The sequence below is a fragment of the Blennius ocellaris genome (genome assembly GCF_963422515.1).
Source record: "Blennius ocellaris genome assembly, chromosome: 24".
Classification (NCBI taxonomy): Eukaryota; Metazoa; Chordata; class Actinopteri; order Blenniiformes; family Blenniidae; genus Blennius; species Blennius ocellaris.
The window spans coordinates 2621835-2623085 of record NC_137673.1 but is presented as its reverse complement, the minus strand read 5'-3'; positions in this window follow the sequence as shown (position 1 = coordinate 2623085).

Genomic DNA, 1251 nt, shown 5'->3' with positions numbered 1-1251 from the left:
TGGCTTAAAAGTACAAAATTGTACGTGTGTGTGCTGATTTATTAGGATTTATTTACCAGTTTATCAAAAATAGATATGATTTTTTTGCTTGTAGTGTTTATTTTAGTTTAAATTTGTATTTAATAAAGTGAATTATTGCATTATGCACTAATGAAAACTTTTATTTATATGAAACTTTGGTCTGTTTTTCAATCTTGTTGTCCATCTTATTGTCCTCGGAGGTCTTGTTTTGAAGACGCTCACAGGAAAGTGTGTGTGTGTGTGTGTGTGTGTGTGTGTGTGTGTGTGTGTGTGTGTGTGTGTGTGTGTGTGTGTGTGTGTGTGTGTGTGTGTGTGTGTGTGTGTGTGTGTGTGTGTGTGTGTGTGTGTGTGTGTGTGTGTGTGTGTGTGCAGCGCTCCAGGTGCGCACACACGGCGCAGGTAGCGCAGGTGTGCGGGCGCGCCGCGAGTTTTTCCAGGAGTTCGTCTCGTGAATCCCGGAGAATTAAAAATATTAAAAATCCAAAAGGTTTCAACATGCGTGCACGCGTCTCTGCTCGCAGCGCGTGCGCCTTCGCTCTCGCGCAGCTGCTGCTGCTGTGCACGCGGATCACGTCGCAGCGCACAGGTAAGCGCTGATTTCATCTCATTGTTTATTTAATGACCCGAAATGTTGGAAAACTGCGCAAAGTGTACAGATAAAAACTGCAAAAACGCGTTATTTGTGTTCTTACTGAGCTTTATGATTCTTCTACATAGTTTGCTTGTGTAAACAGCTGTTTGTAAACATGTGGAGACTGTTTGTAAACTGTTGTAGCGGCTGCTGCACGTTGAATGTTTGCGTGTAGACTGTCTTGTGCAGACTGGTGCATACAGTAGACTGCAGGAGTGGCGTCCCACTGGGGTGTCCTGGGGTTTCAGAGCCTCTGGGCACAGACCCTCACAGCTGAGGCCCCCAGGTGGCCACTGTGTGTTTGTGTCATTCATTTATGCGTCTTTCATCATGTATGCTGTCGCTTTGTGGAACATTTGTATATTTTTTGATAAATTTATTGCAGATTTTCCTTTTTTTTGGTTATTTTTGGAGTGTTCGTTGCTTCATGGCGTCTCGGAGCATCTCTGTGCTCAGTTTGCATCTTTTCAACCTGGCGTCATATTTTTTGTTTTTGTGCTCATTTTCATTATTTTATTTATTTTTTTGCCAACATTGCAATTCTCATCATGGATATGTATTGAATGTCTTCAAATGGAGTCATTTTTCCCTCTCTGAGT